The 13,210-nt window shown below is 37.5% G+C and overlaps 1 pseudogene; it reads right to left on the bottom strand.

Annotated features, from left to right (window-relative positions):
• Positions 1–594: 594 nt before the first annotated feature.
• Positions 595–11,029, bottom strand: LOC114695588 (annotated as a pseudogene).
• Positions 11,030–13,210: the final 2,181 nt, after the last annotated feature.

Genomic DNA, 13,210 nt, shown 5'->3' with positions numbered 1-13,210 from the left:
ATTAGTTTGTCTAAATAATACACGGATAGACATTACATGCATAGAAATCCATCCAACCACATTTTACATTTTATGTGTTTCACATAAAACACACTAAGTCATTACTTCCAAATGTGTTTGTAGCAAAAATTTAAACTGATGTCATCAGTCTAACTCACTGTTGTAGAAATGCAGAAGTATATTCCAGCTATCACAGGAACTTTTGTAGAAAGTTAACTGTGTGTTTATCACACAGTTCAGTGAGTCCACAGCCATGTGTTTGTCTCGGAGAAATAAAATCTTTGATGTGGGTATAGAAGAGAGTGTTTAGTGGCTAAGAGCACTTGCTGTTCTTTGCTGTAATATTATTTTTAAATTATATAATATAATACTATTCAATGAAGTAAGTATTAAATTCTTCCTTTTGAAAATTGTCCCATCATTATAGTCGACGTTGCCACCGAGGAACCAGTAGAAACCACCAAATACACATTCTTCATTATTTAGGACAATTCTATGCCACTCATACTTTAGAAAATGACAAGTTATTATTTTTTAGCTCCCTGGTCAAATAAATTTATTTTCTTTATGAAAATATCTTCATAGAAAATTGCTTTAGCTCTCAGTGGCCCATTCCTTAACTCTGAGGAAGCTTGCCTTCTTTTGAGCAACCCCATCTTTCTTCTGGTCACAAGCCGTTTTGGGTCGCAACCACCTCTTCTTCTTCACTTTTCGCAGGCTTCTTCTCATAGACTGGATTCTTTCTGATAGCAGCATGAGCTTTCATATGCATCTCCTCCATCATGTCTGGAGTTACTCTGTTCTTGATATACTGAGATGTAGCTAGAGTTTTCCTGCCTTGCCCACAGTCAGAGCAAATCTTTGTCACCCGCCAGTCCCACAGCCGCTCAGACCCAACCAAGTAAACACAGAGACTTATATTGCTTACAAACTGTATGGCCGTGGCAGGCTTCTTGTTAACTGTTCATATATCTTAAATTAATCCATTTCCATAAATCTATACCTTGCCACGTGGCTGGTGGCTTACCGGTGTCTTCACATGCTGCTGGTCATGGTGGCAGCTGGCAGTGTCTCCCTGCCTCAGCCGTCTGCTTCCCAGAATTCTCCTCTCTCCTTGTCCCACCTACTTCCTGCCTGGCCACTGGCCAATCAGTGTTTTATTTATTGACCAATCAGAGCAACAGATTTGACATACAGACCATCCCACAGCACTGAGAGAACTGTATCTTATAAGTATCTCCATCTTCCTTCATTAGGTAACACACTTAGTCGGCGGCATTCTGACCTATGCTGTGCTTATGATGTACTTCTGTGTTGAACTCCTTGCTTTCATAATCATAACTGGAAAATCCATTGTTACTAGGAGGAATAGATAAGCCTCCATCCACAGCTCCCTTCAGGGTCCCAAAACCTTTATTGCCAGTTGTAGTTCGAGCAAGATGTACATCCAAATAGCAAGTGAAGGCACCAGACTGACCATCAATGCTTTCCACATTGTGTTCATATCCAGTCACCTCCACTTGGTCTTCACAGATCTTGTCTATACCAAACCAGTTGAGAAGCCTGTGGGCAAGCAGAAGGACAGTATAATAGACTGAAGCATAATTTGTCAGGCAAACTTTCATACCATATTTTGGTAGTTCGTGTGCATGTGCTGTGCAGAAAATCATAACCCCTTCTATTTGGGCATACGCAATCTGGCAGATGATGTCTCCTTTGAACATGAACTATCACCCTGCCTTTGGATATGTTGTACTTATTTCTGTCCTGGATCACCAATCATTTCTGAGCATAGTAGTCATTTACCCTCTCGCCATATTCTAAATCTCACTTGGTACCTCTCAAAGTAGTCCTTATTCTTGACAACTTTCACAAACCCTATCCTGTGGAACAGAAACTCACCATCACAGCCCCACACAGACTGGCAGGCATGGTAGCACTAGAGGAAAAGGACTGGAGTGCCATATACCAAGTTATACTTGAAGAATAATGCAAACAGAAATGAAACTTTAAATGAGTATAAAGCAACACCATGCAAACTTAGATGTCATTGTGAAGATTGCTCTGCTTCTGCTAATATTCCTGTCAGCTTCCTTAACTGTTCTTGATGTTCCCCACTACCTCCTCTGAGGCAATTATCTCATACAAAATGGTATTTCAAAGGAAACGATGTGTTGTAATCTTTTAGGCTATAGATGCTGTTTTTGCTAATTTCCTGTGCAATCTTCATACCTGAAAGAAAAAGCTGAGAAAAAGACAACAGAACCTGAAATGATTTTATCAGCATTTTCCCCAAGCAAGAAACTGGTTGAGCTTATTTTGTCTCAGTATAAACTCGTGTTGAAGCAGTTAATGTTATCTTTCCAATATACAACTACCAGTGCTATGGAAGAAAACAGATATAATGTTTAGAGTAAAACGAAGGAAAGTATCTCTCTGTGTGTACTAAAACCAAAGAAATGGAATTGTGCTTAACAAGTTGTGGAAATAAATAAATAAACCTGACACTATACTCAGGTAGGTTTCAGAGATCATATATTGAAGGATATGAGTGGGCATACTTACAGCTTCTTAAATAAAAAATGAAGTGGTTGAAAATTATGGCTATCAAGATCATAAGATACTTTCATTAAATAAATTTAATGAAGAATATGAAAAAGACTACCATCACTTCAAGCTTAGGCACAGCAACTAATGACCATAACACAGAATGGAAGAATGGGCAAAGCTACAGGTATCATGTTGAAATATACAAAGGAAATATACATCTGAAACTTTCTTTTAAGAAGGCTACAGGTAATTCTTTAACAACAACAACAAATCTCAGAAACTGATTACCTATGGTAGGATGTTCAGACAACAGATTAGATCTTGAAGAAAGAATACATAAGTCACTTATTAAGGATCTTAGATTTCCTGTTATAGTTTTCTTTATTTTCCACTAATGAGTATATATAAGACAAAGCATTAAAATTGCATGGTTAGTGATTAAGAGATTCTATTTTTAAACAATTAAACCTTATATCTAATAGCAATTTCCATTTTTAACATTATAATCATTGCTAAAAGTGTCTGTAAAGCAGGACCAAGCAATTTCCAATGCCAATTTCAGTCCCAGAAAAAAATGGAATTAACTCATCAAGTTTTTCAGATTGTTTATCTGTGGTCATTTACTAGAAAGGTAAATATGAAATAGAAACTATCATTGGCTCAAGTAATGACAAAGAAATCTGGAGAGATGGTTCATTGGTTAAGAATGCTTGCTACACTTCCGGAGGACCCAATTCATTTCACAATTGCCATGTAGGGCAACCAAAGTTCCAGATATCACCGCCCACTTAGGACTCTATAGGCAGCCACTCACAAGTTTCATACATTCACACATATGCATAAATAAAATAACACTTAAAAAAGAGATGAAAGAGGAAAAGGGAAAGATATCACTGTCCATGGATTATTAAAAAAAAAAAAAAAAATTGCCAAAATGGCCATTCTTTCTAAGCAGTCTACAAAGTCCCTGGCACCCATATGAAAATTTCAATGATATTTGTCATAAAACTACCAGTTTTTAGGTAATCACAAAAGTCTCTAGTGGATAGAATAATCTTGAACAGAAGGAATGAAACTCAAGCTATATATTTCAATATTTAAAGTGTGATGCAAAGTTATAGAAACCTAAGCATTAAGGCTTTGCCACAAAAAAAACCATAAATGATTGTATTCAATACACATCTTAGAAATAAACACATATTTATGCAAGAAACAAACATGTTTCTTTACAAAAATAAAATTTTGTATATCAAGGAAAGATAAGACTCTTTCATAAAATGTGTTGGTAAGTTCAATATGCAGTTGTTAACGGGTTAAATAAGACTATATCTTTCATCAGACAAAAATAAGACTCAAAAGAACAAAGATTTAAATGTAATACTTGGAACTCGATTGCTATTAGAAGGAAGCAAAGGAGAAATGTTGCATGACATTTGGATGTAGCAGGAATCTTAAAAGTTCTTATTAATAAAATCAAACCCAAGGCCAGTTATTGGGGTCAATGCTGGCAGATCAGAGAGACAGAACAAGCCACAGCTATCTCACCTCACCATTTCCTCAGCTGGTCCTATTTCCTCAGACTGGAAGTCTCTGAGTCCTCATCCAGAATGAATCCCAGATGAACCGCGCTGCTTCAAAGCCTGAAAGCTTAACCAGCCAAATGCTTAACCAGCCACAAGCTTAACCAGCCAAATGCTTCTAGTTTCTGGTCCTCACACCTTATATACCTTTCTGCTTTCTACCATCACTCCCTAGGATTAAAGGCTTGCTTCCTGGGATTAAATGCTTGAGTCACCATGCCTGGCTGTTTCCAATGTGGCCTTGAGCTCACAGAGATCCCAGATGGATTTCTGCCTCTGGAATGCTAGGATTAAAGGCATGTGCTATCACTGCCTAACTAGTGGCTTTTCTGTTCTCTGACCCCAGATAAGTTTATTAAGGTACACAATATTTTGGGGAACACAATACCACCACATTTGGCTGGGAAAGGAATACTTGGACAGTATCAAAAGATACCTGGACACAATTATTAAAAGCACAGGAAAGTAAAATAAGACGTGACAAAGGAGGTGGCACCAAAGGGAAAGATTGTATATACCAAAACAAACAAACAAATATGCCAAACCAATCGATAGAGTAAAGGCAAAACCTACAGGATGGGAAAAGATATAAATAACATAGAAATGGACCACAGTTCAATTTTTATTCATTTATATTATTTATCTATCTATCTATCTATTTATTTATTTAGTTACATATTTATTGGTTTTTCGAGACAGGGTTTCTCTGTGTAGCTTTGTGCCTTTCCTGGAACTCACTTTGGAGATCAGGCTGGCCTCGAACTCACAGAGATCCGCCTGCCTCTGCCTCCCGAGTCCTGGGATTAAAGGCGTGCCCTCCCACCGCTTGCCCAGTTCAATTTTATAAGAGGAGAAAAGATAAATGGAAAAGGAAAATTTATTCCTACACCAATGCTTATTAGAGATTTTGCAGGCTACGGAAAGCAAAAGATGGACACCAATCCAGACACAAAACCCCTCAAACTACAGTATGTCCTGCCTGTAAGATGTGCTGGGGCAATGGGAGCACAGAACATCTGAGAGTGGTCAACCAGTATTTGTTTTAACTTGAGGCTAACGCCATGTGTCCATAAGAGGAAGCCCCTGCCCTATACTGCCGTGACGGCTAGGAACTGGAGACTGGATAGCCAGGGATCTAGAATGGAAACAAAAAGGCCTGGCAGAAAAAGTAAATCAGTGAAATGATTCCTACAAATATTCTGCTCTACTCATAGATCGGTGCCTTGCTCAGTTGTCATCAGAGAGGCTTTCTTTGGCAGCAGATGGGAGCGGATGTAGAAAACCACAGTCAGACACTGTACAGAGAAAGTCTAAATTGGACATTGCCATCCATTCCCTCCCCTCAGAGGTAGGGGAACCCTAAGGAAGAGGGGGAGGAAAGATTGTGGGAGACAAAGGGGACGGAGGATAACAAGAGAACATGGCCCACCAAATCAACTAAAATAGGGCTCACATGGACTCACAGAGACTGAAGGAGCAAGCATGAAGCCTGCATAGGTCTGCACCAGGTCCTCTGTGTATATGTTATGGTTGTTACCTTGGTGCTTTTGTGGGACTCCTAACAGTGAGAGCTTGTATGTCTCTGACTCTTTCGCCTGCTTTGGGGACTCTTTTCCTCCTATTGGGTTTCCTTATCCAGCCTCAATGTGAGGCCTTCGCCTCATCTTATTGTATCTTGTTTTGTCTCTCGGAGGCCTGCTCTTTTCTGAAGAGAGAATGGAGGGGAGTGGATGTTGGGAAGAGGGGAGGAGGGGAAGGAGGAGCTGGGAGTGGAGAGAAGGGAAACTTTGGTAGGGACGAATTGTGTGAGAGAAAAACTATTTTCAATAAAATTACTAAATAAATCAAAGAAGAAAGAAATCCTGTGGCACAAGGACTCAGGTACAGGGAGGCAGTTCAGATCATTTGCAACAAAGAGAAGCGCTCCCTCTTTCTCTCCCTTTCTCTCTCTCTCTCTCTCTCTCTCTCTCTCTCTCTCTCTCTCTCTCTCTCTCTCTCTCTCTCTCACACACACACACACACACACACATACACACATACTTACCCACACAAGTGCACATGAGCATGCACACACAAGCACAGGCACGTGCATATGTTTTCTGCAAAGAATTAAATCAAAGGCTTTACTGTTTTTCTGTCATTTTCCTGTCCTATTTTATGGATTCCGTATTTAAAGTCCATCTTTTATTTTATAAATTGTTGAATATACTGTCTTTCAGGCTGTGATTTTTCATTTTGTTTACTCATTTCTTCCACTAAAGGCCTATAAATATGTTTCTTTTTCCTGATTCTTTATTTCTTATTTTATGAAGTCCAGCTTGCCTTTTTATTTTTAGATAAATTTTAGGTTCTTGGAATTGTATCTAAACAATCTGAACTAAAACCAGAACCCATGAAGTTATTTTTTATGTCCTTTGTTGAAAAATATTTATAATTTCATATTCCCAGTTACTTTTGTAATAAAATTCTACAGACTCATAATTTATTTGTGGAACTTTTGTTTAATATGAGGAATTTTCTGCAATTTCTATTGTTTCTTGTCAAGAATGTGTTGAAGTAGATAGTTTCCTGTAGAAAGCATAACATAATTGCTGTTTCTCAACCTCTAAAATAGTTGTTTTTGTGTTCTGTGATTTTTGGGCTCTGTGTTTGGTATTTGTTATTGAAACAAAGTACTTAAGTAAAAACATCTTAAGTTAGGAAAGCATTTTGCCTCTGAATGCTTCATTGATTTTAATCTGCTGAACTATGGCTGATTTAAGGAAAACAGTATGGCAGTAGAGCTGTGTGGCCAAGAGGCTTGCTCACCTGGGACAATCAGGAGTGGGAAGGGAAAGATAGAGAGGGAGAGGCACACAATGGTTTCCAGGAAGAAGTCTGGCCTTCAAGAGCATCTGACCGTTTTTGTACCTCCTCTAACTAGGATCCACAACTCAATAACCCATTCATGAAGTAAGATTTTTCCTGATGCCTAGGACTATCCTTCAACACAGGGGCTTCTTAGTGTCACTTCACAGCCAGACCATTAGAGTTTCATTGACATTTTCTGTGGCACTCACTTTCTTCTCAATTTTTTATTGATTTTTCTGGTATAGCAGTTTGTGTATACAGTTCCCTTGTGGCAGATGTGGTTAAATTAGCCTAGTCAGTGGATTGTATTTTAGTGTGTTACGGTCATTTCAGTGCACAGTAAGTCACAAAAGGTCTATCTTTCCAGGGTGTTTATTTTGGAAGTTGAAAAGTTAAGCGTGTTGCAACTCAATGCCAAAGTTTCTGCAGGCTGTGTTCCTTTTTATATGTTTGTGGTTTAATTAAAACTGACACTCTCACAACTTTTTCTAAGTTGTCAAATTCTTTATTGATTTATTATGTGTACAATATTCTGTCTACATGTGTCCCTGCATGCCAGAAGAGGGCACCAGATCTCATTACAGATGGTTGTGAGCCACCATGTGGTTGATGGGAATTGAACTCAGGACCTCTGGAAGAGCAGCCAGTGCTCTTAACCTCTGAGCCATCTCTGCAGCCCCCAATTGTCAAATTCTTGACACTGATAGTAAAAGCTTGTTAGTGCAATTTGGGAAACATGTTTGAGATTCCTGTTAATCTTAAACAACTTGGATTCCAGTTCTCTGTCCATGTTTTTCACAGTACTCATATGTAAACACTTTGATATAAAGTTTTTCAGATTTAAGAATCCCCCTTATGAATTCAGCTATCTTGGTAATAATAATATATGTAAATGGCTTGGAAACTTAGCATAAATAGGGTTGAGTATTCTTTGGTGAAATTAATGGTTTATTGACAGGGAATGTGAGAAGTTGAGACTCTTTAGCCTCATTAATAATATCCAACACATGTGAACTGATTAAAATAGATTTGAAATACATGTAGCACACACACCCAGGAGCAACTGCATATGAACCCGGGTTCACATACATATGTCTATCATACCCTGATGTCATTATCAAATTTGATTAGCAACAAACATAATTTGATCCAATGCATTTTTTCTTTTAAAAATCTGTCTATGGAAACATACCACCTTTTGCCTTCAAAAATATTTCTTGCAAAGTATAGTAAAGTCACCTTTACTTCACTATATTTGCAAAGTAAGTTGTCAAGAGTTTTAGGTTCCTACTTGCTGATGAATTTCTGTGTGAAGAATTTAGTAGAGGTACCTAGTAGGGTACAACTGTTACTAATTCCAAATATTACAACTCTACCAAAAGTCTAGCTCAAGACAATGGTGGGGATGAAAGGCGGAGATGGGGAGACAGCATATCTAGGAAGATTCACAGAGCAGACAGTATTTTAAACAAGCATTAAAATCTGAAGAAATTTGTGAGTGGATGGGACATTTAAGGACAGACCAGCAAAAATAATACTGCACAGGCTGATTTAGAAAATAATATTTATTTATGAAATGAAACCATGCCTGAAACTTAAGTATCATTTGTGTAAAGATGATATGGAGTCATGGTGATAAAGGAACCTATGTGGCATACTTCTGTGGTTTTCAAACATTTTTGTACACAACTCAGAGAAAAATTATTTTTATTACATGACCCCAGATATAGACAAACACACAACTGACAAAGAAAAGTCATAAAATAATTTTATCCCCAGTAGTTAATATTCACTCTAAAAACCATTTTTTTATATCCATCTGATCTGTTCCATTCTAGTTAGTTGGAATACTGACTTGAAGTAATGAATTTATTTAACAAAAAAAATGAACAAAATGTAGTTGTCTTAAAATATACAACTTCTTTCAGGAATGTGCAATCATTTCAGCCAAGAGTAAGAAACGCTATTGCATGTTGAGAAGGAATATGAAAATATTTTAAGATACCTAACTGCATTTCTACCCCTTGAATAATGGGTGGCACATTTTCATTTCCATTAGGACCTTAAATTATATGGTAACCTTATAGAAGTGTTCTGTCAAAAACACTTTTTGTGCAAACTAATGTCAGATTTACAATAAGTAAAAAGAAGCGTAGAAATAGTACTAGTAACAAAATGTATTTACAACTCTTTGGTCAGCATATTATCATGTCATTTAATAATCATCATGAAAAATATTGAGCAAATACTTTATTTCTAATTCTTATGAAGTTTATTATTTGTGTAATTACTGAAATTGTCAGAAATCAATTACAATGTATATTTCAGTCCTCTGCAATGCCTTAGATAGTAGGCAATATGACTCTGATAATGTTGGATCACTAAAATGCTCTAAATTAGTAAGTTTGGGGTTAATATGCATTTTAGAAGAGTCTATCCTCTATTCTCACAAAAGGGAAATAGATTGTGTGATTAGAAGCCATAAATGGAAGAGGGTTGTCATACTACTCTAGCAGAACACTATAGGCATATAAAATTACTGTCAACTTTGTGTACTTTGGGATAGACAGAATTGAGTAATAAATTGGTAGATTGATTAGGACATGGTGGCTGGTTGCATAAAAATATTTGGAGGTAACAATAAATGAGGAGAGTGTAAAGGATAGGGCTTGGAAGGATGACTAGGTTTATGTGAATTATGAACAGAGCTGTTGGTGCCAGCCATTAGGATAATGTATCAGGATTAAAAACTCAGTACAATTGTGCCCGTACTTGACAAACCACATTATTACATTCTATTATAGTCTAGATGGTTTGAGTAGATTTATCATGCAAAAACACTGGAAATGTGGCATTGAAATCAAGCCTTTAAGATATTTGCCCAGTGGTTCTGCCCAAGAATATTCTGATGGTGGATTTAGGGTAAATGCTACAACTAGACCATTGTTATCACTGAATTTGACAATATCTTAGAGGATAAACATAGGAAAATAGACATATTGAGACTAGGGGGCCTTTGAAAATCTTCTGTGTTTAGGCATAAGCAACAACTCAAATTTGGTCTATTTAGTACCTCCCACCATTGTTTTAAATGTCTGACAAGCTCAGTTTATTTTTGTTTTTTTAACTTTGTTTAATTTATTTGTTTATTCTTCTTTCATATATTACATCCTGACCACATTTACTTTCTCTCCTCTCCTCCCAGATTCTTTCAAAATATCTGCCCCCTACTCCTGATCCACTTCTCTTTTCCTATTCAGAAAAGAGCAGACCTCTCAGGGATATCAACTGAACTCGGCTTAACAAGTTACAATAAGACTAGGCACATACCCTCATATCAAAGTTGGCTGAGGCAAAACAGTAGGAGGAAAAGGGTCCCAAGAGCAGGCAGAAGAGTCAGAGACAGCCCACTTTTAGGAGTCCCACAAGAACACCAAGTTACACAACCATAACAATATGCTGGAGACCTAGTTCAGACCCATACAGGCTCCCTGATTGCTGCTTCAGTCTTTGTGAGCCCATATGAGCCCTGTTTAGTTGTTTGTGTGGGCCATATTCTTGTGGTATCCTTGACCCCTCTGACTCCTACAACCTTCCTTGCCCACTTTTACAGGCTTCCCTGAGTTCTGCCTAATGCCTGGCTGTGGGTATCTGCATCTGCTCCTATCAATTGCTGGATGAAGCCTCTCTGGTTCCAATTATGCTAGGCTCCAGTCTATGAGTGTAGCAGAATAACATTAGGAATCATTTCACCCATTAATTTTTTTTCTAATCATATTTGGTTTTATCCTAGGTCTCTGGGCTATCCACCCTCTGGTTCCTGGCCAGCCATGAACATGGGCTCCTTCTCATGGTGTGGACTTTCAGTTAGACCAGTTGATTTTCCAATCTCATAAGTTCTGCACCACCTTTTACCCCAGCACATATTGAAGGCAGGACAACTTGTAGGTTGACGCCTTTGGGGCTGGGGTGATGTCCCAGTGCTTCCACTGGAAGCCTTGCTGGCTGAAGCCTCCAAGTAATGGGGATATGGAGCCTACATAGGCCATCTTCTGTTTAGTACTTTGCAAACTGCTGGGGATTTCATTAAAACTTTTCACTCTATGGGACTCACTTTGAATTTTCAAAGTATATATTATTTGATGAAAATTCTCCTAGTTTCACCTTAAAATCTCTCCACACTTTCATCCTTACACTCTGCTTCATTTCTCTCAGCAAGGTGCTCTGCACTTCTTCAGCAGGGCTGATGCTTCTCTCTGTTCTTCTGCCCGCACCTGCTTTTCCCTCTTTCCAATCAATGTGCTGTTCCATTTGCTTTCTTTTCAGATCAATATTTTGAGATGCTTCAACAGCATGCACTCTTTCAGAATCTCCCTTGGCTATCTGTGCTCTGTACCTTTGTTTAAAAGCTGCATTTCTGTATTGAGCAGATCAAGGTGAAAGAAGAGGGATGCTGCCTGGCTCTAGGAAAAATACATTACAAACTTATTCTGAACAGTTCAGCCTTGCCACTTGGAGAATAGTTTCCCAGTGAAGGTATCAATACTAAAGATTGAGCATGAGGTTAAAATGTAAAATAACTCTAAGGGAATACTGACAATTCCAATTGTAAGAGTAAAGACTATATGCATAATATGTCTGTGTTAGGGCTTTGTGTGACTTGTAATACACTTCTGTTGTGTGTTCTCGCACTAAATAATACAGTAGAAGAAAATTGAATAAGTATGAATAAGTTATTTCCAATAGAGACACTGCATGTATAAGCCTTTTCATTGCCTTAGACAGATACCGGAGAAAACAACTTAACTGATAGAAGCTTTGTTTGGCTCCTGGCTTTTCAACGCTTGGTTAACTGGTATCATTGCTGTGGGACAGAAGCAAGAATGAACATCACATGGGAACCCTGGGTTAGAGCAAAACTTCTCACCTCACTGTGGCCAACAAGCAGAGAGAAAGGGGCTATAGGGAGTAAAAATGCCTTTCCAGGAAATGCCACAGTGACATGCTTCCTCCAACTAAGACTGGCCTCATATTTTCCACTACAAATAATCATTTTTCAATAATTTATAATAATATTGTTTCATGATAAGTTTATTGTATAGTTTATAATAATAATTTCAATAAAAAACAATTTTACAATAATATCATTATATTATAAATCCATCATTGATGAAGTCAGAATCCTCAAGACAAAAATCACTTCCCCAAACCTTCACTAAACCTTGATTTAGTGAGACACGAATCTAGATCATAGCCCTTGGCCCTCACAGTTCATATCTACCTTATTATGGAAATGCTGACTTAATAAAGAAAGAAGAGGTCTGTGTTAAGAATTATTCTCCTCAGTCTGGATGGGTGCCTCAGTTTTGAAGAGCAATTACTGCTCTCGCAGAGGACCGGAGTCCAGTTCCCGGCACTGACCACCACTTGTAAGTCCAGCTTCAGGGGTTACAATGTCTTTGTCTCCTGGGCACTGGCACTCCTTTATGCGTATACATATATAGACACACACATATGTATAATTAAATTAATATGAGAATACATAAGCATTTTCATTAATGCCTTTCTCTTTGTGGAATGTACATTTAGTCTCCTACAAGAATTAAATAGCACATCCAGAGGTTCTCAACTTTCGAAATGTTTACTAATACATCAAAGTAACATGCTCTTAAAGTGTTATACTGAAGAAAAATAAAGTTTTATTTTAAGGTCTCTTCAATTGAACATGTTTGTTTAATGGCAAGCCTTTTGTAAACTTCCCAGAGTTGATTTTGTATGCTAGCTTATGTAGAAGAATTGAATTCAGATACCCTTTCCATGTCAGAGATTAACAGTGCCATTAACAACTACTCAATGTTTTAGGTAAGTGCACATTTAAACCAAGAATGACCACTTAGATGAATGTTTTAATTTTTGGCTTATGTTATCAGTTAGAGTAAGTGCTATACATTCTTCTAATATTTTACTGAGTGATCTAGAAGTGTTATTCTCTACCATATAAAATCAGTTAAGAAAATAATACTAAAAGTTCTTTATCTATCTATCTATCTATCTATCTATCTATCTATCTATCTATCTATCATCTTTCTATCATGTATAAATCATCTATCTACCTATCTATCTATCATCTACCTACTTATTTATCAGTGTGTATAATACTTTATGTTCTCCTTTATGCCAAACAGCAAGGGTGTATTTCACAGTGATATAAATGATTGCTTCAGATTAGG

Source organism: Peromyscus leucopus, chromosome 3 (genome assembly GCF_004664715.2).
Source record: "Peromyscus leucopus breed LL Stock chromosome 3, UCI_PerLeu_2.1, whole genome shotgun sequence".
Classification (NCBI taxonomy): Eukaryota; Metazoa; Chordata; class Mammalia; order Rodentia; family Cricetidae; genus Peromyscus; species Peromyscus leucopus.
Note: the sequence above shows the minus strand (reverse complement) of the source record. Positions and strands in the feature narration are given on the sequence as shown.